At 41.8% G+C, this 23,961-nt stretch overlaps 1 pseudogene; it reads left to right on the top strand.

Annotated features, from left to right (window-relative positions):
- LOC134395459 (uncharacterized) overlaps positions 1-23,961 on the top strand; it is a 40,554-nt pseudogene that overhangs the window by 15,254 nt on the left and 1,339 nt on the right.

The raw sequence follows: 23,961 nt of genomic DNA, 5'->3' as shown, positions 1-23,961 counted from the left end.
TAACCATCATTTCTTGAAATAACTTCAGAACCACCTAAGTGGATCAGAACAGGCACGTTATCATCTTCAATATTCTGTTTGTGGGTTGTAGCCAGGACTGGATACTACAGCAAAGATCTAGAAAAGCATGGATCAGTAAAAAGAGTATTTCATTCTTCTTGCTCACTTTTAGCTACTAGGGGTTTTAAGATCTACAGCTCAAGTGACAAATTTTAGTATGTGGACAGCTGATATAGAAATAATTGCTGTAGCATTTATGAGTTTACTTAGGAATTCAAGAAGTTACCTTATATTGAAACAGACCACTGATCCACCTATTATTGCCAGCACTGTTTGGCAGCTGTTCCCCACACTTTCAGGCATGGTTCCTTCCTAGCCCTATCCAGAGTTGCTGGGGATTGAACCTTGGACCTTCTGCATGCAATGCAGGTGCTCTACCACTGAGCTAGGGCCCCTCCTTTCAGGGTACTTGAAATATCTTCCTTAAGTCAATGAGAAGGTTTATGGGATTCATAGGACTCTCAGCTCCATAGGACACAGAACACAAGGCGTGTTGGGTTACATCATTTATGAAAGAATAAGGGGAATTGACATATGCCCATATACCATGCCTGGCATGCCTAGGCATTGGGGGGTATTGTGTGGAGGGGGAAGACACGACGAGAAGAAACACTGTGCAAGGAAGGAGAGCACACAAGGGCTTCAGAGCCAGTGGGAGCAGGAGTCCTGTGTCACCTCCACCATCTGTTAAGCACGTGCCCTCTTGTGTAAATGGCGGTCATGAAGGCCCCATTTATGCAAGGGTAGAGGCATAAATGAAGCATTCACGCCTTTAGTCTTGCGTAAATGGGGCCTTTATGGCCACCATTTATGCAACAGGGAAATCATGTAATTTGTGAAGTCTCGATTGTGGTGCACAATGGAGGATCTGGAAGGGGGTGGGTGGCTGCCGGGCGATTGTTGGACTCTCACCAAGCCTCCAAAGAAGCTTTCACAGTGCTCAAGCTGGGGTGAACAGCGAATGAGTTCACCCTCTCCTAAGAACCACACAGAAAAGCAGCCTCTGGAACGGACAGCAAGACATAGTGGCAGCCATTTGCACCTACTAGATCAGCAGTGATTACATGATAGAAATGAAAGTGATAGGACATTATCTTACTCAGTCGGCGAGGAGAGCTCGGCGGAAGAAGGCGGAGTGGAGAGCGGAAGAAGCTCTCCACCCCGCCTTCTTCCCCCGAGCTCTCCGTCCCAGCCGGCGAGGAGGTCTGTGGGTGGTGGCGGCGGCAAGGACGCCCCTTCCTCGGCTCTTCCAAAGGCAAGTTACACGATCGCTTTCACGTCGCACTGGGGTTGCTTAGAAGCGGTCTCGGTATGATGTGCGGATTCCCCTGGGGTTTGAACGTAGGCTTGAGGAGGTCCACATGGAGCTAGGCCAAGGTCTGTTTCACAACACTGGGTTAGCGTGTTAGAGTAGGATCAAAGATATCATAGTTCAAATACTTGCTCTGAGCTGCTCTTGTCCAGCAGCTGCCCTCTTCCTTGTCCTCATAGATTAGTAGAGTTGGAAGGGGCCTACAAGGCCATCGAGTCCAACCCCCTGATCAATGCAGGAATCCACCCTAAAGCATCCCTGACAGATGCTTGTCCTCTTCTTTACTCTCCCATTTGCCCATCTCCCCCCTATTAAGGTGACCATATGGAAAGGAGGACAGTGTGCTGCCTAGCATGACCAGATACAAAAGAGAGCAGGGCTCCTGCAGCTTTAACTGTTGTGATGAAGAGGGAATTTCACCAGGTGCTGCATGCATACAAATGACACCTGCTGAAATTCCCTTTTCTATACCACTATTAAAGATACAGGAGCCCTGTCCTCCTTTTCATATGGTCACCCTACACAGTAATGAATTGCCTCCTCCTTCATCATTAATTTGCAGTGCCTTTCCCTCCACATTTGTGCACACTACCTCTATACCATGCTTCAATGTGTCCTTCCTTAAAACAAGGCATTCTGGGTGCAGTGGCCCTGGAGATTACCTGTGCCATAGCAGCACAGGCAATCTTCATAGCCACCTCACCCAGAATGCCTAATTTTAAGGAAGGACCCTTCAAAGCATGGTATCTGGGGCTGGCTGGCTCTTGGGAAACGTACATTGGCTGCTTTGTGTAGCTGGCGTGACTCTGAGCTCACTTGCCTAATCAATCTTTCACTCTGGGAAAATCCTCTGAGTGAGCGATTGCGCGGACACGTATGCTCTCTGGGTAGCATGGATGGGTGGGTTGCCAGCATGGCAGAGGAGCCATTTTGGGGGTCATTTTGGCAACACCAGAATTCAACCCCATTGGCAACCCCATTGCCCTCCCAGAGAAATGTCCCTGAGCTTCACCTACTTCACAGGATTGTTGTGAGGATTAAAAACATGTATACCAGCCTGAGCTACTTAGTGGAAGGGCAGGATAAACATTTAAGAAATAAAAATTAAATAAAATTACTGCTAACTTGTGCTGTCCCATCTCTCTCTAAATTTCTCTAGTCCATTGTCAGTCTATCACAATATCAGTCCAACCTTTTCAGTGGTGGCCATGTGAATTTGTAGCAGAGCTCTGAAATTTGCCAATTGCTTTTGCAAGCCCCTTTGGAAATGCACTAAAATGGCCGTAGAAACTTTCCTGCATTAACCATTTTGTCATATCAAGTTTCTACATCAAGCACTTTAGAGAGGGGGAAAATTAGTTAGCACATAAACTCTTCTGAAAAGTGAGGACTAATTTATTATCATGTCATTATTAGCAGAATCACAAAAGGGGTCACTGGTCTCTCCTTTAATTTCTATCTCAGGCTGCAGGCCGCATTATGCTGAATCAAGGATATGGGAAGATAATTAACACAGCATCTATGGCAAGTTTAATAGGTGAGTGATGAGAGCTAACAGTTGTGCTTCAGAATCCATATTTTAATTACTACTGATGCTATTTGAATCAATTAAACCTGTATTGCACGGAAGTAAATCACTGACATTTTGTATTAGGGAAAATGTACTACAAAATTTTTATTGATATCATTTTTCAACATTTATCTGTCCTCTCTATTTTAGAGCACTTATTACTCTTTATAGAAGAGGTGGGGTTAAAGCTCCCTGAGGCTGACACATTTCATTATGTAAGGAAGGTGATGGGTGTAATCCACCATCCACAATTAGAATGAGAGGCATATTCTTTCTTTCATTATTTATAAAGAGTGTCCTAAAGGATTTACCTGCTCTATCAGGGAGTGTGACATGCAGGATTAGAACCCAAGTCCTTTGTCTTGATTGGTAGGTGTTTCCATTTCCTAACTGACCCAGGAGGCTGATGGCCAATCTAGACATTATACAGAATGAGGTGATAGGTAGAAGTGGCATATTCTGAAATGTTACCCCATGTGAAATGGAACAAATCACACACAGGCCTTAGCTAGACCTAAGGATTATCCTAGGCAAATGGAGGGGTCGTCCCTGCCTGCTCCTGGGATCCTGGGACAATCCCGGGATATAGGCCTGGTCTAGCCATGGCCAAAGACAGAGGTGGAGGAATATCAGGGATTTATCCATAATGTAGCAAGTTTACCATACACAAGAAGGTTTTTTTTTTTTTTTTTTTACATCGTATGAGAGGGGAAGCATTCAAAAATTTCAAACCCATCTGAGATCTGAAGTGTTGCAGTCCAGAATTCTACCAAATTATTCTGTATAATATTCAGAAGTAGAGCAGGCATGTGGTACCTCTGACCAGCCGTTGGGTGCCTCGGTTGGTGGTGGTGGTGGTAGGGCTGCAGGAATCTCCGATCCGTGATAACAGCAGGGATTTCTCTGTGCACTACTCCTCCGCCTACTGACATCCTCTGACCATGGAGAGCCTGGTTCTACAGTGCTGCTGTATACCCTTCCTTCAATTGGCCTCCACCGTAGTCCTCTTCTTGGTCAGTCCTCTGGAGATATACTCAGCCAAATCAGGTCATTTTTGCCTCTAATACTAGACTTTCTTAGATGTCCTCCCCGTATAACTGTCCTGTGCCCTGTGGACTTTTGTCTTGGTTATCCAGCCTTGTTTGGCTCCGGTACTTGTTTGTTATTGGCAATGACCTTTCCAGATCCCAACCTTGGGCATGTGCCTGGCTGTGTCTGCCTGCTTGCCAGCTGGTCTCCCTTGATTTTGCTCTAATACCAATTGTTATATTTAATGCCTCTTGCCAACAGGTGTCCCCACTAGCACTGTTGTATCAGCAGCAGCGTCAAAGAGCCAATAAACTATTGCAACATATGGAATGAAATCCCAACTGCTGAGCTAATCTGGAAGGCAGTTACATGCTGGTGAACTGAGGCCCATGTAACAAAAATTGATCAATTACACAAATTAAGCATAGCCCTTTAGGAATTTGTTTTATTGGTCTGGACATCTGTTGCAGGATTGTCCAAATCCAAAAATCAAATGGTGCCTGTGAGCTGCCAAGTTAGGCCAAAAAAATAAAAAAATAAAAAAATAATTTAAAAAAATCCAGTAGCTATAAAAGTACAACTGAAAAGCTCGATATTAATATCATGTCCATCTGCTGAATGTTACATAAATATGCAGTCTTTTTATTTTCCTTGGGAATAACATTTATTTTTACTGTGCCCAGTTTGACATTCTGTGACATTCTGTTCAGTTTATTACTTACTAACTTTAACTGTTTCTTTGGGGTGGAAAATGCATTTATAATGTTGCTCTTAATTTTTTTTCTCAAGTGCTTTTACCAGCTGTTTCACTTATGGTTACAGCACTAGAGAAGCTGCTCTTGCCCAAGTGTAACGAATTTTTGCAAAGAAAAATGAGACATTTAAAGAAATGTACAAGTTTCAGGGTAGGAACATAAATACATATAAATGTGAAAGAAGGAGAAGCATTCCTGCATTGCTTTTATTTGTCAGTAATTTGTAAGCACAAATGATATTTTCTATTATTATTATTATTATCATCATCACCATCATCATCATCATCATCATTATTATATCCTGCCTTTTTTCCTCCAAGAAACCCAAGGCAGCATACATAATCCTCTTTCTCTCCATTTTATACTCACAACAACAACCCTGGGAGATAGGTTGGGCTGAGAGTCTGTGACTGGCCCAAAGTCACCCAGTGGGTTTCCATGGCTGAGTGGGGACTAGAACCCAGCTCTCCTGACTCCCAGTCCAACACTTTAGCCACTACACCACACTGGCTATAGAATCCCTTACAGAAATTGCAGTCCAAGGTCTACAGTATCCCAAGCACTGTACTGTACACCTCTTGAATGTGGCTTGCCTGGATCTTCTAGGGAAGTCCCATTTGAATAAATGGAGGCTGCACAGCAGCCAGCAACACTTGGTAGGCTGCTCTATATTTCTACATAGGGGATACAATTAGTTCATTTTGGTGGCTGAGAATACATGGAGAAAGTAGGTAACAAAAGGACCATTTAGGAACATAGAAAGCTACCTTATACTGATTCAGACCATTTGTTGATTTAGCATTGTCAATACTGACTGGCAGCAGTGACTCACCTAATTCCAGGCAGGATTCTTTCCTAGCCCTACTTGGGGGAGGTAAGAGGGGCACTAGAGCCTGTAATTCCTGCCTGTAATTAGGGGAGCATTAGGGGAGACATGATAGAGGTGTACAAAATTATGCATGGTATGGAGAATGTGGATAGGGAGACATTTTTCTCCCTCTCAAAATACTAGAACCCGGGGTCATCCCATGAAGCTGAGTGGTGGGAGATTCAGGACAAATAAAAGGAAGTACTTCTTCACTCAGCACATAGTTAAATTATGGAACTCACTACCACAAGATGTAGTGGTTGCCACCAATCTGGATGGCTTCAAAAGGGGGGTTGGATAAATTTCTGGAGGCAAAGGCTACTAGCCCTGATGGTTGTGTGCTACCTCCAGTATTTGAAGCAGTAATCCTGTGTGCACCAGTTGCTGGGGAACATGGTTTGGAGGGTGCTGTTGCACCATGCCCTGCTTGTTCATCCCAGGCCAATGGCTGGTTTGCCACTGTGTAAACAAAGTGATGGACTAGATGGACCCTTGGTCTGATCCAGCATGGCACTTCTTATATTCTTAGACACCATTTATGGAACTTCATTTCACCATGCCAGTCCCCAGAGAATTTGAAGTGGTGCCCTTGCAAACACAACCACTTGTCCTCTTTCCCACGTAGGTATCAGACAGCAACCTTACCTGTTCCTGGTATGACAGACATTAGAGCTACCATTGTACCTGCTCAACATACATTTGCAAAATCATATAAAACTGGACACAGGCAGATTTTCCTGGATTATCCACATTGCCAAACTGCATCCCAGCTTTTGCAGGAGCATTTCATTGTTTAGGAAACTTGCTGTGAACTCCATCCAGACTTGAGCTAGATGACTTGTTTATTGCTTCTAGTCCTTCCATCAGTGATGAGGCCTGGCACCTGATTTTTACTATTTATTTATTTATTTATTTATTTATTTATTTATTTATTTATTCAGTTTATACCCTGCCTATCTACAAAACACCCTCGGTGGATTTAGATTATAGAAGCCAGACATGATGCTGACTACATTACTCTAGAACAGAGACAGAAATGACTTCTCCTCAGGCATTAGACTTTGGACCTTTTCCCCTTCCCAGGAAGGATACTTCATGCTTGGAAATCTGTTTCGGTATATGGATCACCCTTATGGATCTGAGCCTGGTGCTGTTAAAGACTTCTGCAAGGCCAGAACAAGATCCACATTCAACTCCTGGATAAGTGTATTTGATGCTCTTGCGCCTCCAGAGAAGTGACAATATGAAACTGGAAACTGCCTTGTACTGAGTCAGGCTATGGATCCACCTAGACCAGTGTTGTCATCTCCCAACTGGCAGCAGCTCTCTTAGTTTTTCTCCAACATAAATGATACCGCTGAGACTCATATTTCCAAGTTCATAAAGCTTGCCTATAATACAAGGTGAACATCATGACCCCTGAGTTCTGCTCTGGCTTGGATTTTAATCTGAGGGCCAGAGCATACATTACATTAAAAATGTAGCAAGCAGTTGTGGATGTTTTTAAATTAGTGTAAGCGCAGGGCCCCCAATCTTGGGTGGGGTAGGGGGCCTTTAACCTTTACCCCTGCTATGGCTCTAATCCAGATTGCACTTCCCCATGCCTGCAATTTATATTGCAAAATAGTGATCTAACAGTGATCCAAAACAGCTATGGCCCAGACTGTTCTATTTCAGTCCTCAAGACCTGTTACAGTAAGGGCCTAGCATCATTGGGCACTATGTGGTCCAGTTCTTTGGCATCTTGGTAATCTGTTTATTTACAAACATACAAACAGCTCTCATCTTCACGATGTCGCTAATGCTGTGCCCAGCGGCGCAAGCTGGGGCACAGCTGCATTGACGCTCCTTCCGACCATCTACATTGGAAGGAGTGCAGTCCCGAGAATTCCTGCCACTGCTGCTGTGCCCACCCATGTGAGCACTAATGCCCCCAGTCCAGGGGCACCTGAGAGCATAGGCATCCCCTCTTCGAAGGGTAGACTTTAAAAAGGGTAGACTTTAAAAATTCAGACTGGGTGTTTTTTTTTTTTTAAAAAAAAGCTGTAAATGTGAAGAATTGCATTTACAGCTAAGGGGGTAGGAACAAGGTGCTCCCTCCCTACTGGGATTTCTACCCCCCGCCCCATTATTTCTTTTCTTAACAAGGCTCCGCAGAGGTGCAGAGCCTTGCTACAAGCTAAAAAAGTCAGGGTAAGTCCCCGACTTTTTTAGAGCTGAGTTTTGGGACTTTGCCCCTGGATTGAGTCGGACTGGCGGCTGCATCATGTACTGATCACCTGCCACCACTCTGAAGCAATCCAGGTGTGGACAAGCCCAGGGACAAGCTTGCTGGAAGCAAGTAAACAGTTCTTAGTTTGCTAAGAATAGGCAGCACAATCATTCCATCAGGTTCCCAAAGAGAGTAATGGCACCCAATATATCTCAGTTTTCCCCAACTCTGTCTAAAACCTCTCAGTTTTCCAGCTGAAGGATGCCACCTTCCAAAGGCAATGGGAAAAGATGACCAGCCATCGAAGACTTACTAGTCTGCCAACTAATCAAAGCCACACAGAAAATGGAAGATATCAATATTTTTGATCCCTTTGCTTGAAAAGGCATTGGTTAAACTGCGTGCAGGTACAGTACATTCAAAGCCAGGCTCATACAAAGGGCTTCTCGTTAGAAATCCTGCACAGATGCACTGGCCTCAAGAGAACAGAAACTTTGTTGCAGTTACAATGCCTCTAACAGTGGCAAAGGCTGTCAAGTATGAGCCAAAGCCTGCTGACCTGCGAAGAACCAGAGGCAGGATATAGTAATACTGCTTGATTGTGAGTCAAGGTGATTGTAAAGAGGCAAAGCCAGCTGTGTGTTTACAAAACTGAAAAAATGAACTGCATTCATTTCTGGTTGATGGAAATCATGTCCATGCCCATTTATTCATTGACAGTGACTTCCTAAGGAATTTTGCGTATTTACATGACATATCTGAGAAGCCAAATACCATTTCATGATATGATATTTAGGTTCTTGTGTTGAAGTAGAGTAGCTTAGTTAATTTTTTTTAAAAAATCAAGATGTATCATGGCAAAGATAAATAGATGTGGTCATATACAGACATTTTGAAAAACATTTATTTTCCTTGAAAAGAGCATAGCTGTACTCTGTGCTGAGCTGAAAGAATGTGTTCAGAATAATTCACTGCCACTGAAAAGCCCTTTCCAGAAATAATTTCCTGATATCAGCATTGCTATGTCTGACCAGAAGAGAGCTTCTGGGTTCAATCTAGATTAAGTTAATTATGCTTAGTTCCCATTGAAATCGGGGGTGGGGGTGGAGGTGGATAAATTGCCATAACTAGCTTGTCCCTTTGATTTCAATGGGACGTAAGTTCAACTAACATAGGCTGCAACCCTACAGAGTATAGATGCTTAAGTGGGAGTGAGACCCATTGAGCTCGGCAGCACTAACTTTTGAGTAGGCATGCTTAAAGTTTCATTCTTAATCTGTCTGAAGAAACTGAGGTAAAACTAAGGTAAAGGTTTAACTGCTATGTTTTGTTTCAATGTGTGCCTTTTACCAGAGGCTGGTGCCAGAGGAGAGAGAGATTGTAAATATGGTGTGCTAGTGGAGTGTCACCACTGAGAGGGAAATGAAGCTAGGTTTCTGTCTTTATATATGGGGAGGTAGGATAGAAATGGGTATCGTCTGATTGGAGAATGAGTAGCCATTGCTCCTGCATTAAAACAGAATTGGTGTGGCAGAATGTTGGTCACATGAAGCTGATTGGCTGGAGGTAGGGATGTCACAGATATCTGCGGTGGTGGGTGGTAGAGTCCGATGGAGATCTACCCACTCAGCCCCCCAGACTGGAGTTCATGGACACAACTGGCTGCCCAACCCTGTTTGGTGCAGGGCACTTGCCACCAGTCAACCTGCAAGTGCCTGGCAGGCAGTGCGCTACTGCCCGTTCCCTCAGCGAGTCACCATTTTGCATAAAAATGGAGGCATGTTCTTTTACATAAAGGGCCTTCTACACAAATGGCGGATGTAAAACAAACATTTATGCAAGATTACAGGTGGAAATTGAGTATTTATGCCTGTAATCTAGTCTAAATGACACTTTACAGCCTCAATTTGCATAAAAGACCCTTTATGGGGGAAAATGAGCCACCATTTTTACACAAAATGGTGGCTTGCTAAGTGAATGGTTGGCTGTGCATCACTCCATGGAAAGTTATTATTATTATTATTATTATTATTATTATTATTATTATTTATATAGCACCATCAATGTACATTGATGTACATTGATGTACATTGAAAGTTGTGGACTGGCCAGTGGTGCGGCAAATAGGGCTGGCTGGCCAGCCAGTGAGGGTCTGGCATGTGGTGCATGAGGTGAGTCTGTCCATCCCTAGGTGGAGAGTTCTGACTGGAGTGAATATAAGGAGCTGTAAAGAGACATCTTCTATTATTATTATTATTATTATTATTATTATTATTATTATTATTATTGTTGTCTCTTTCTCACTCATGGTGTTTTTTCTAGATGGACATGACGGCCATTGCCAACTCATGCTCTCTTTTACAGATTCAGGAATTTCCTGACAATTGAGCATGTTTTATGACTGCTTTGTGGATGGTGGTATGGATATATTTTGGTAGACCCAGTTTCTGAAGCTTTTCTGTATAGTTTTTTGATGTGATGCCGGTGACTGATGTGACTAATGGAATAATAGTGACCTTTTCCTGTTGCCATAGTTCTTTGACTTCCATGACCAGTGGTGTATATTTCTCTGCCTTTTCCTCTTCCTTTTCAACAACATTTTTGTCATCATTATTATTATTATTATTATTATTATTATTATTATTATTATTATTATTATTATTAATTTATACTGCCCAACAGCCAAGGTAGTCTGGGCAGTTTACAATTAAAACCATAATATACAAAATCAAGATTTAAAACTTTAAAACTTTAAAAATGTTGTATAAAACCAGAGTAAATTACAGTCTATGGAAAGCTTGTCTAAGAAGACATGTTTTCAGGAGGCATATGAAGGATGTTACATTTTCCACCTCCCAAACCGCACGAGGGAGGGTTTTCCAGAGGGTGGGTGCCGCTACAGAGAAGGCCTGCCATCGCGGTTCTTCATGACGACATTCTGTTCATTTCGGAATGACAAGCAGGGCCTCCTCTGATGATCATAAATGTTGTCTGGGTGTATACAAGGGAAGGTGGTCTGCTACGTATCCTGATCCCAAGTTGTTTAGGACCTTATAGGATAATTACATAACTTGGACGTGGCTCTGTAGCTAACAGGCAGCTAGTGCAGTACTTTTAACACTGGTTTTATGAGGGCATTGCTGGGCATCCCAGGGAGCACCCTAAATGCTGCATTCTGCACAAGCTGAAGCTTCCAAAACATACACATGGGTAGCCCCACATAGTATCTCAGCCTGGCTGCTTCATCGTCGTTTGAAACTTAATATGGCTAAGACTGAATTGCTTGTTTTTCCTCCTAAACCTTCTCCTCACCTCTCATTCTCTCTTACTGTCAATGATGTTACGCTTACTCTGGTCAATGAAGCTCGTAGTCTTGGCTTTATATTTGATTCCTCGCTCTCCTTTATTCCTCATGTTGAGGCAGTAGCTAAATCCTGTTGCTTTTTCCTGTATAATATTGCCAGGATTCGACCATTTCTGTCTGTCTCTTCTGCCAAGACGCTTATTCATGCACTGGTTATTTCTCGGTTGGACTACTGCAACCTTCTTCTCTCTGGCCTTCCTTCTTCTCACATCAGTCCGTTGGTTTCTGTCCACCACGCTGCCGCTAAGATCATCTTCTTGGCTCGCCGCTCTGACCATGTAACTCCACTTCTGAAATCTCTTCACTGGCTTCCAATTCACTTCAGAATCCAACATAAACTTCTCTTGTTGACCTTCAAAGCTTTTCACGGTCTAGCTCCGCCCTATCTCTCCTCTCTCATCTCACACTATTGCCCCACTCATGCTCTTCGCTCCTCTGGTGCCATGTTTCTCACCTGCCCAAGGGCCTCTACTTCCCTTGCTCGGCTTCGTCCCTTCTCTTCTGCTGCCCCTTATGCCTGGAACGCTCTCCCAGAACATCTGAGATCTACAAGTTCAATCTCAGCTTTTAAAGCTCAGCTAAAAACTGTTCTTTTCCCTAAAGCTTTTAAAACTTGATGTTACTCGGACTTTAGACTGTTAGTTATACTGTTAGTTTTTCCCTACCCTGTGCCTGTTTACCCTACCCAGTGCCTGTTTGCATTCTCTCCCCCTCCTTATTGCTTTACTATGACTTTATTAGAATGTAAGCCTATGCGGCAGGGTCTTGCTATTTACTGTCTTACTCTGTACAGCACCATGTACATTGATGGTGCTATATAAATAAATAATAATAATAATAATAGTAGTCTAATTGTGAGGTTGCCAGTGCATGAATGACTATCCGTATCCAGGAATGGGCATAGCTGGCATAACAACCGACATTGATAATGGGCGCTCTGGGGTCGTCTGTCAGGAGAGTTTGTCTGGGGAATTTTGCCAAAGGAGGAGTCATCATGAGGTGTCTTCATGAGAGTCTGGGGAGCCTAAGGAAGACATTGGCCGTGGGAAGCCAACTGCGAGCTGAGAGCATATTGTGAGGCAGATGCAGAAGAAGGTTTGCAAGTGAAGAGAGGAAGACTCCTGGACCAGCCTTCAGAGGAAAGAGCTGAAGACTGAGTGTTATCTGGTGCTGGTGCTGGTGGTGCGCTGAAGGCAGAGCAACTGCTGGACCAAACTGAAGACTTCAGGAGAAGCCTGATGAGCAACCTTGAAGGTTCCATGAGGAAGTCAACCTTTACCAGAGAGAAGACTGTCTTTCAAGCCCTCATTGTTAGGCCTGTGAGTTACCTGGGGTGGAGCTTGATAAGGGAATTGGTTTAGGTTTGATTAGGGGTTGGAACTGAGGCCTCTAACACCTGATTGGTGGTAAAAGTAACTGCACATCCTGAGACTGGGGGGAAAGTGGGCTAAAAGAGTAGGGCGAGATCCACAGCCAAGGGAGGGATCTTCCCTCCCTGCTCCCGGGATCCCCTGTGCATCATGTAAACACAGGGACAATCCCTGGGCAATCCACGGGCTATCGCCCCGTCTAGCCATGCTCTCAGTATAAGGCATTCTAGGTTTCTGTTTGAACCACATTATAGGTCTGGTCAGGACTAGTTGAGTAAATAAAGATATTTCTATGTTTCTGGAAACAAACAGAAATCTCGGATGGAAAAGCAGCTAGCCCCTCTAAGCAACACACAGCAATTTATCATAAGCAGGCACATTTGGAAACTTTAGCAGGTGCAACTTTTTTTCCAAGGTGATGGGTTAACTACCAAAGTTGTATGTAACTTGGATCTTGAGCAGCATAATTAATCAAGAAATTAGATTCCTCTTCTCTTCTCCAGCCCTCATGGAGTGTTGAATGCAGGCATGCCAGACAAAACAACAGCAAAGGAGGAAAAATATTTGTAGTGAAAGCTTATTGAATAAATAGGTTGGATCTGTAAAAAGAGATTTCTCTTTTATAAAGCAAAGGGGTTTTAAAAACATTTAATGTTATAAATCAAGTTTTATTATGCTGTGGGAAAGGGGAGGCAACAACAAGCTAGGATCACCGTCTTTTGCCTATGTAAATTGTAGTATGTTTTTACATGCTTTTGTACAACTCCACAAAAATGCCTTTTATTTGCTAGCTTTCATGCCTGCATTTTCCACTGTACTTAATTTAAGAAATATATGAGAATGCAGGCAGGCAAGCAAAAGACAATTTGCTGCATCCTTTAATGTTTTACAAAGATAGTTTTCATTTGGTTGAATTCTTCAGACTTTGTTACAGGATTGCTCCCAATCAAACGAAAATCACTCTGACATATAGAAAGAATTTACCGATGATTTGTAGTGGGTTGGGTTTTTTAAAAAACTTTTGTTGTACGTTTCATACCCTTTTCTAATGTAACACCCTAAATCTTATCACATTGCCAATAATTATATTATCTATATGCAAACCATTTTTTAAAGCGTCCCTAAATGAAAATTTCATTTAATGTGCATTTAATCTTCTTTGTGCTGTAGTTTTCAGCATCTTGAGAGTGGAGATGTAATTGGTTGGCCACTGTTGGAGATGTTTGCTGGGCAACATGGAACTTCTGAGGCAGCCTTGCTTTTTATTACATTATTCTGTAAAATAATTCAACCAAATATGTCAACAGGAAAAAAAAGAAAAACTATGGATGTCAGAGAAATCCGCAACAGAATGAAATGAGTTTGGATTTTTATTTATCTGCCCCATGGATTCAGTGGCAGACGAACTTTTCTCAAGTTATGTAGAATCCACAGATTTGCAGATTGGTTTTCCCCCTTTCCAGAATTTTATGTGGATTTAGTCCTAAAAAAAATGTACAATTAAAAAATGCAGTGGCCGAAAATGGCATTTCCCCCATAGACAAAAGCATGAAAATGCACTTTGGGGGGGGGGGGATTTGCGCATTTAGGGATCTGTGAATTTGTGCAAATTCAGAAAAAAAAATGGGGGGGGGAATCTGATTCTGCCAATGAATAGCTGAAATGAAAGGCATCTGCCAATCCATGAAATGCAGGCAGAATGGATTTTACATGGATTTTACATCCATCCCTAGATAAAATGGAGTCGAAGGGAATAAAAGTTGCCAGACAAAGAATAAATTAATACAAAGATGGTTTCCAGGTGGAATGTTGGTCTGGCCTCTGAAATATTCTATAGTGTGTTTCTTTGAAAGTGTCTAAACATGTCCCTGCCAACTCAATGGGGTGTTAAGTAGTACCCCTTATATTTAAAACCACTATGCTGCTATCTTCCTCTCTTTTTAAAAATATTTTTCATTCGTATTGCAATATGTGACCTAAACACTTTTTAAAAGGTTGCAATAATGGCTGGGTTGCTAAAAATAAGATGTGTTTGTGCAGGTATTTAAGCTCAAGGGAAGGGGCAGGATGTGCAGAATATACCAAAGTAGCTGGTAAGCGTGAACATTATAATTAACATAGCCGATCATTTTAGTTTGTGAGTGACATGTGACATCTGTGCATTCCCCCCAACCCCCATCCAAAGCATCCGACACTCAAGATGCTAGGAGAGATTGGCATTTTGGGAACACAAGCGTCTATATAAATGCTGGATCTTATATAATCCTCTGTTGGCTTTATAAGATCATATAGAGATGGTATATTGATGTCTTTTAAAAATGAATAAGCATCTGTATGTACATGTCTTAAGTTCACACTCATACACAATTACCTGGAAATAAATCTCATTGATCTCAATGGGACTTACTTTTGAGTAGACATTACACTCTTAAACCTTTATGTTAGGTTAGTGGGTTTTATTGTTTGCTAATGTTTTGGGTTCAGTTTTCAGTTCGTTGATAGCTACATGGCTGTCAGTGTGCTCAATGTATACAAACAACTGTTTCAAGTTTATTTACTATTTCTCCAATACCATGTACTAAATAAATACCTGTGTCTCCATCCCCCCTCCCTCAGTTCCCCACCCTCAGAAGCAATTAGCCTACAATGCTTCAAAAGCCGGGGTTGTAAAGTTAACTCAGACGCTGGGGACGGAGTGGATCGACAGAGGAGTGAGAATGAACTGTATTTCTCCGTAAGTAAAATGTAAGGATGGGTGAGAATTTTGTTCAGTTCATTTCTTGATGAGAATTTACCAAAATTTGCGAATTTCTTCCTAAACGAGAGGGGAAGAACTGCAGATTTATTTTAAAATTAAATAAGGGGAAAAAGAGAAACTGTCAGATTCATCCATCCAGTCTTTGAATGGATTTAGCATTTAAATATCTGTGTTTGAATCACTATTTATCCAACCATGTTTGTTGTATTGAATAAGAGTTACAAATTCTCTCTCTCTCTCTCTCTCTCTCTCTCTCGTTAATTCTTAATAGCTACATTGCAGGCAGGCACAACATTGAATTTGGTTGGTGCAGTTGGGTGAAAATTTCAGTGTGTGGTTGTTGTTTTTATAAAAATTTACCAAAATTCACAAATGTCTTCATAAAAGAGACAGAACAAATTTGAGATTAAGAACATTCAAATGGGAGAATGCAAGACTGACATCCCCAGTAAAATGTAATTCCAGTGTACAAAGAAAAAGAATAAGGTGACATAAATTTATTAAAGTCCTCAAGTTAAGAAAATGTAGGAAAACAAAGTTGTTAATTGGCAAAACTTGTGTTCCTTTTTTTAAAAAAAATCTGTCAGCATAACACAAGTGTAATCATTTATAACAAAGTCATCCCTATCATTGTATACACTTTGGGATTTTTGAAAAGATTCTACTATTTGATAACAGGTTTTCCAATTACATGAAGGGTGGTTTTTAACATTTCTTTTCCAGATGAAATATTTCCTTACTACTGTCCAAGTCTTCCATGGTTAAAGAAAAGGCTTTTGACACTTAATAGACAATGCTTTCCCCCCAGTCTCCCCCACCTTTTACCTCAGACAAATATATAGGCACTTTAAAAGGCACATTATACTACTATAATTTAGAACCTGTTCAGCAGTAGCAATTACAAGATACCTAGGTATTATTTTGATTCTAAAAAATATATTCATTACAAATTGCATTGTACCTAATTTTTGAAGGCTTAAAGATTGGGGTTTTTGAAAGGAAGAATTTATCAAGAAGTGAGTTATTCTTTCACAGCTCCCATTCAGGTCTATTGAATTTTCAAAGGAAAACTCCCCAGTGGATTGTGGCCTATGTGTTATATAATATATAATGTGTACATAGGTGGATGGATTGATAGTTCGATGAATAGATAGATAGATAGATAGATAGATAGATAGATAGATAGATAGATAGATACTAGCCCTGTTAAGGTGTTCGGCTGAACATGTGAGGGCTTGAAGTAGGTAGACAGATGGGGCCATGCACACTGGTCATGCCCCTACATGTCCCAGCATGAGGACCTTCCCATGTTAAATTGACAAGGGCAGGATCTACATGGCTGCTCTGTGATCGCATAGAGAGTTCTCTTTGAGACCTTGGATGGATCTATACTACTGCTTTAAAGTGCTTTATAACAGTTTTGACAACTATTGGGGCCCAGGACACACTCCATATACAGTCGTCAAGACTGTTATAAAGCAGTAGTGTAGATCCGTCCAAGGTCTCAAAGAGAACTCTCTATGCGATCACAGAGTTGCATGGCCCCAACCTTCTACCCACTTTAAGACCTCATGTGCTCAGGTAAATTCCTGAACTCACTCTGTGTGTGTGTGTGTGTGTGTGTGTGTGTGTGTGTGTGCATGTTAGAGAAGGAGAAAGAGAGGCCAGATCTACACCAAGCAGGATATAATACTTAGAAAGTGGTTTGAAAACAGTATATGGAGAGAGAGAGAGAGAGAGAGAGAGAGAGAGAGACTTATATAAGCTTTCCATGGAGTTATCAAAGTGTACAATGACATTACTATAAAAACAAAAACAATAAAGTTACACAATAAAGGTATACAGTCATAAACAAATCTGCCCGGCATGTTCATCGGGGCATAGAAGGGCCAGACATAGGGGTGTTCGCTGCCCTCACAGGCCTAGATGGATTTTCATCCCGTTGCTATTGCCGCCAATTAGATGTAGCTTCATCTGTCCCTAAGGCCCTATCCCCAAGTCCCTATCTCTTAACTAACCTCCTATCTGACTCTTAACTAACTGACTGTCTTCTCTCTCCTTATATAAATTCAGTCTCCATGTACACACAAGTGCTCTCCCACTTTTCACCCACTCTCTACCATACAATTAACCCTAATTTACCTGGGTTCTATCTGACACCACAAACACATATATACATTAATACAGATTTGTGATTTGGTCATACAGTCCCAAAGGTAACCTGATCTCAGGTTGTTTTAGCTTTGCATATTAACACTTTAAACTTAGCTGAGTAGCTCATTGATCCATATACATGGGAAATACAATCAGTGGCTCTCTATAGCTCTGCACAGAAGCCAGTGTGGATAAAGCTAGTAATTCATTTCTGCAAGCCTTTCCCCAAGGAAGGGTGGCTTTGGATGTATTCAAAAGCATACACACTGTTAAACGCCACTTCTACAAGTGGTGAGAAGTACAAGGGCAGCATGATAGGGTTTAGTTTCCTTTGGATGAGAGAGCTCTGGAGCCTTATGATGTCTTCGTGGTATTTGCTTTATTTACAGATATACCAGTACAGCATGCTGGAATCATACAGGCAGTTTATAGCAGGCAGTACAGGCCATAACTTAGACCCGCTACTGCCCTCGCTTTAAAGAAGTTAGGCCAGCATACACTCTCCTCTTCCCTGTAATCTCAGAACAGCCATGTGAACTCAGTTAGGATTGGTGACAGTGTCTGGTTGAAAGTTTCATGGCTGAACAGAGATTTGAATCTGGGTTTCTGTGGTCAAATTCATGGACAATAAGGCTAACAATGGCTACTAGTTCTGATAGTTATATGCTACCTCCAGTACCAGAGGCAGTATGCTGGGGGAACAGCATACTGGGGATGCTGGGGAACATGGGTGGGAGGGTGCTATTGCACTCATGTCTTACCTGTAGGTTTTCCATGTGCAGCTGGTTGGCCACTGGGTGAACAGAATCCTGGCCTAGATGGACCCTTGGAGTTCAAAACTCTGGTCACTATGCCACATTGGCTTTCTAATCCACCCTTTGGTTCTCAATGACAGCAACTACACTCAAAGGAAGCTTCAGCCTATGCATGTTTCTCCCATTCAGAAGATCACAGGCATTGAGAACCAGAAGACTATTTGGTCAAGTCCCTCACTGCCCATGAAGTGACACTTCAGGCAAATCATACTCATAGCAATCATTGTGTCTGGTCTTGTACAATACAGTAATTATCTTTAATCTAAACAGTTTGGAAGTTAAAATAGATGCTAGTCAATTTTGAAGATGACTCACAACCAGCTAGTGAGTTTGGACAAAGAGGAATTCCTGCACTGAGGCAGGGGGCTGGACTCGATGGCCTTATAGGCCCATTCCAACTCTACTGTTCTCTGTTTTCCTGATACTATGAAATTCAGTTAGAGAAGCATGTTGAGTTATTTTTAAACTCGGAGAATGAACAAACGGGCAATTCAGCTGCCATTACTGGATGAACATATACAAAAAAGTTTCCATCCTCAACTTTGTGGGCCATACACTGAAGGATACAATGGAGAGGTATGTATTTTTCTTTAAGGAAAGGTCTGTACTTGGAAGTGAAATGTGAACAGTGTGTCTACTAGCACTTCAGTACTGTTAAGGCTGGGCCAAGGGCAACAATCAGGGGAAAGTCAGAAGCTGTGGGTCAGTACTGAACAGCAATCAGGATCAGAGGGCAAAGCAGGAGGCAAAATTGCAGAACAGCCTGGGAGTCAGGACCAAAGAGTAAGACTAGAAACACAAGACACCCTAAAGCTCCGGACCAGAAACATAAGACATCACAGAGCTTTGTTGGTTGAGCAAAGTTTCATTGAAACACGAAACCCTCCTATGCTCCTTCCTGCTTAGTAGGTGCCAATGGGAAGTTCTTCATCAAGAAGCTGTAGTGGTTCTGCTCACTGCATGGGGCAGTGGCCAGCTGTTCCTGACAAATACAAAACCAGTTTATTCCATTTATTATCTATTAATAACATTTTTGGGTGCTTTTCCACCCAACGGGAAGAGTTGTGTGGCTGGTAGAGATTGTCAATGCCTCCTTGAAAAGAGCTATGTTCCAGCTTTTCTAAAGGAAACATTGGTAAGACCTTAACTGAAGAAGTCTTCATTGTCTGCTACCACCTTATTGGTCAGTTTCTAATCTCCCCTCCCCCTTTAAAAAAGATTTTGGAGGTTTTCTTGGATGAAATTGATTATCTGGATCTTTTATCTTCTGGATTCAGGCCTGATTTGGGGACAGAAACAGCAATGGTGGATGACTCTGCTGGAAGCTAGATGGGGGCGGAGTTCATTCCTGTTGGTTTTGCTGGAGCTCTCGGTGGAATTCAGTTGACCATGGCATCCTTGTGGTGTATTTGGCCCATTTGGGACTTGGAGGCACAGTATTGCTGTGGTTCTGGTCCTATCAGGCTGGACATACCCATAAGGTGATGCTGGGGAACTCTTGCCCTTTGTCTGTAAATGATATGTAATGACACATCATACCTTCAAGGGCAACCAAACAATCAATCAACCCTTGAAGGTATGATGTGTCATTACATATCATTGTGTGTATGCAGAGTTTTCTGCATTTCATGATGTTAGTTGGCCAGCATTCTTTACCAGGCAATAAACCTGATTAGCTATTTTACCTTGGCTGTACTAGCTATATTGACAACAGCGTTGGTGAAACTTTCACAGCTTTGTATTACAAAATGAAGACGAGAGGCTTCATATACTGTTCCTTATGAGTTACATTTTAGAGGAAGGAATGATGGAGCTTTAGAAGGAATGTACAAACTCCCTGAACTGTATTTTTACAAGATAATCAACATTTATCACTATGTAGATGCCCAAGACTTTTTTTTAGTAATATCTAATGGGTAGATTTATTTCAGTATTGAAATGTTAGCTAATGCATTTTTGTACATGAACATTTTGTTTCCATTCATGCATAAAACATCACAGAGACCCCAATATCCTCACACTATGTTAGATTGATGAAATAATGGTGGGGGACAGAAACGCAATTGGCTAGACCCATTAAGAGGAAAGCGTATATGATTTATACAGCATAAGGTGTACATCATAAGACAAATTACATTGTACCAGCATAAGGGACCCCTAGCACAACGTCAATGACATTAGCTTTCATGATGGGGTTTCCAAGGAATCCCATCATGCAACTAATGGTATTGGTGTTGACGCTATAAGTCTCTTACATTAGCTCAATATAATTTGCATTAGCAGAACAACATCGCTGGATACTGCCCAAAGTCTCCAGAAGAGGGAATTGGTACTGGAGTGACTTCAGAAAGAGATGTTGTGGGGGCGAGGGTGGGCAATTAGACCATCTGAGAGAAGGTTGGACTTGTGAGCTGGATGGAGGTATGTGCACATGTGACCCATGGTGTAGCGTGTGCACAGATTGTGAGCTGGAGCTTGCAAAAGTGGAGTTGGTGATCAAAACTGCCCTTCTGATCAGTCGTCTGGGACTGCTGCCATATTTGCTTGGTAGCACATCCTGTAATTCTGCAAACAAAACAGCTTCTGTGTGCTTATAAGCATTCAGATATGGAGCACCTCAGAGTTCCATCATCTGTCAGGTTTGCTTCCTATTGCTCGCCATGATCATTCCATAGGAACATCCAAATGAAATTCAATCATATGAAAATGTCCGGTGCACCTAATCTAGACAAAGAAAAGCTGCAAGGTATCTAGAATGCTAACAAGATCTCAATGGAGGATAAATCTCAACATTGAGGAGGCAAACGCAGTTTTATACATAGATGGAATTGGCATCAAAGTACACCAGGGGGAAGAACTAAGCACCATTCTATCACTTAAAGGCATCCCAATTAACCAGCATTACTGTCTCCATTAAGCAACAGCAGTTGCTCTTAAATATCTCTGGGCTTGTATCTAGTTTCTTGGGAGATGTCCCAATTAAGTGGATTTTACTGATTAAACACTTCCTGAGTAAATGAAGTGTACTCAAATCATTCAAATTAATAACTCATCTGAAAGAAATCAACTTATACACAGATGGAATCCCCCCTCCCTCCCCCCCACACACACATTTTGGGATATGAAAGCACTCACCATAGCAGTTTCAGTGGAATATACTACAAGTGGCATATTTAAAAACAGCAGCAGCAGCACATACACAGCGTCATGAAGTGGGGATTGTCTTGGGCTACTTGAGTCTAAATCGTCCTGTGAGTTAGAAGCAAAATGTCCGTTCCGCACCTCATGTTAAGGAACCTACAGTTTGATAAGCCATTGTCATGCAACAGCATTGCTTTCCAGATGAGGCAGGGAATTAATGCCTTGGCACTTGTCACTGTTCAGAATGTTTAAGAGCCAACTAAAATTTGCCTAAAAGGGTTTTTCCATCTCCAGCATTAAATTGCCCATCTTGGCACAGAGCCTCTCCCAGTAGATGTGCCGTATTGGGGCATGACTAATATTTATAGAACTGTTTGCAACTGTGTGCTTTGTTCTATTATTTTCCTTGTTTTTATTTATTTAAAAAAGGGAGAAAGAACCACACCAAATTATGCTGCCTTAAAAATAAATCTCTGATTTCTCTTCCCTCCTCTCCCCTCCCCAGCCCTGACATAATTACCAGGATGACCTAAATTGTAATATGCGGCTCTATAATGCTCTATAATGTGGGTATAGTATATTTAATTCAGAAATATCCATTTTTGTCTTTACTTCCCTGAAACATCCTGAACCTGGAGGCATTCGCTGCTACGATCCTTAGGATTGCTGTATGGTGAGGGTGGTTTGCTCACCAGGGTTTCTGAAATCAGGTTGTCTTGCTTTAGCTAGCTAAATTGGAGAGAGCACAGGAAAGCGGACAGTCAGGTGATGGAGTTGAAGAGTTCATTCCTTCTTCTTCTCACCCCCATTTGAGAGCTGATGAGCACTTTAAATGCCTTATCACAAAAGTCCCTCCTAGTAACGGTAACCTTTAAGGGAGGGAACTAAGATTGTTCTCTACCCTTTTCTGCCCCAAACTCTGCTAGTTATTCAGACAATTGTCTTGAGAAGACACGCAGACACATGTGCACACATGCTACAGCACATGTGCATAGGGATCTCTCTCACTGGAACATTGAAATAAGCCTCTTTATTTTAATGATCTTTTGTCATTAAAAAGGGAATGGGGAAATTGTATCTATCTATTGCACAATTGATAATTGAATCGATAACTTGATCTGGGTCAAATAATTACCAAAGCCAGAGATGTTGCCCAATATAAAACAAGAATACGTAGTTATGGGAAAATGAAACCTGGTACAGCAAGCACATAGTCATGCCTTGCTAACATTTTTCAATAAAAATTGCAAGCAGAGATTCACAGTGCCCCAGTTCACATAATCACTGCTGCCTATTATGGCTTGTTTAAGCCACAGTAGGTTGCAGGGCGTGCTGGGGCATGCCGGGAGGTTTTTGAATATTCAAGCTGCAGCCATGGCTTATCATATTGTCTGAATCCAAGCAGTGAGGGTTGTGCCAATGTTCAATAACTCCCACGTAATCCTAGAACAAGCCATGGGTTTTGCAAGGGTAGTTTAATCCTTGCAGAACCCCTGCTGCCTGGGTTTGAATGACATGACCAGTCGGGACAGCAGCTTGAATATTTAAAATGACCGCACACATGTGCTGCAGCCCACCGTGTCTTACATAAGCCACAGCGGGCTGTTTGATTGTGAGAACCAGACCAGTAAATGCTTCAAGAGCTGGGATCAGCACTTTAATAGTCAAAAAAGTCTGTTAAAAGTAAGATAAAACAATAGTAAAGCACTTCTTTGGATCTTGTACCTGTACACTATACAGTACTTAGCACACTGTAAGAAAATACTTCTAGTGGTGGCGGTAGTGGTGGTAGTAGTAGTGGCATTATCCAAGCTCAGTATCATTTCATACAATGTGCATATGGGGGGAGGTGTAGGGTGCTGTATATGAAAATGGATTTAAAGTAACAGTAATTGAAGTCTATTGATGTTGTTTTAGAAAATGAAAGTTGGTTTGTTTTTTCAGCAAGCATCCAGGAGGTGGTGGAGGAAAATGCTTGGGGAAAATAATGTTGTGATTATAATGTAACTTTTGAATGTAGAATAGTGCCAGAGGTCAACCATGTTGTCCTTGTGCATTATTATACATGAATAGCTATGGTGTTTGTTGTCAGTTTCAGTCTGAAAAAACAAGAAGGGTGAAAAGGTACCCCAGTTAGAAATATATAGTAAATGGGTAAGAGGGGGAAATCTGAATCCCATCCGTCAGATAATAACATAAACCAACTTGCTTTTAAAACAAAAGTCTGGGAAGGATGATCTCACTCCCATAATTCAATGTGTTTGTAAAACCTATTTCTTTGGAAGTATAAATTGGGATGAGGACGAAGTTTGAGAACAAAACGGCATTTTGAGACTTTGTTCATTTCATATTTATCACTAGCTTGTTTGCTAATTTTCATTTGCAAGAGGCAATTCTTCCAGCTAACTGGGTGCCTCAATGGGCCACTGATTTCTTTGAAGTGACAGTCTGTAAATATGCATAAAAAAGAGATGCAATTAGCGCGTGTGTGGTTCAGTGCAGCCTGATTTCATTGGCAAGTTTACCCACAGTGTTGATAAGCTACATTATCTA

The sequence above is a fragment of the Elgaria multicarinata genome, chromosome 3 (genome assembly GCF_023053635.1).
Source record: "Elgaria multicarinata webbii isolate HBS135686 ecotype San Diego chromosome 3, rElgMul1.1.pri, whole genome shotgun sequence".
NCBI classification, from domain to species: Eukaryota; Metazoa; Chordata; class Lepidosauria; order Squamata; family Anguidae; genus Elgaria; species Elgaria multicarinata.
The sequence above is the reverse complement of the archived record's forward strand: the minus strand, read 5'-3'. Positions and strand labels throughout refer to the sequence as shown.